This window comes from Brassica oleracea, chromosome C8 (assembly GCF_000695525.1).
Source record: "Brassica oleracea var. oleracea cultivar TO1000 chromosome C8, BOL, whole genome shotgun sequence".
Classification (NCBI taxonomy): domain Eukaryota; kingdom Viridiplantae; phylum Streptophyta; class Magnoliopsida; order Brassicales; family Brassicaceae; genus Brassica; species Brassica oleracea.
This window is the reverse complement of record NC_027755.1, coordinates 3886442-3887100: the sequence shown is the minus strand read 5'-3', so window position 1 is coordinate 3887100 and position 659 is coordinate 3886442.

Here is a 659-nt window from a genome sequence, read left to right as displayed (position 1 = left end):
ATCATCATCATCATCTTCAAAACATTCATCAGCTTCATCAGCTTCATCATCTTCTTCCCTGAACTCTGAAACCGTTTCCACCTTGCTACAACTTGATACACAAAGCCGTACTTCATGCGTTTTGGTTATCTCGAGCAAGTTTCGAACTTGTCTATCACTTGTAACATGAATAGGAGGGGTGTCTGGAGCCAGCATCATTTCTGTTGGTAATGAGTAGGTTATCTCCACAAATTTTGTGCTCATGTCTAGGTTATAATCTTCTTGAGCCATTGCAAGAAGTTCAGCATGTGTCGAACCTTCCCCCAAAAAAATGATTCTCGCTCCTTTGACATTATCAACCACAAAATCCCAACGGCAATCTTTCAACAACCATTCTCCATACACTGCATGTAACTGACGCATCATATACAAAAATTCAAAATAAAACACATTAGTAAACATAGAGAAAATACACATTAGTAAACATAGAGAAAATGAAAGTTTACTAAACATTGACGCAGACGACATACCAGTAAGTCGTCTGGAAGACTTACCAGTAAGTCGTCCAAACAGGTCATTTTTGCAATTGAATTTCAAGTAATTCGTCCAGTTTTGTTTGTTAAAAAAAAAAATTTAGACGACTTACCAGTAAGTCGTCTCTGGGTAAACAAAAATTTAAG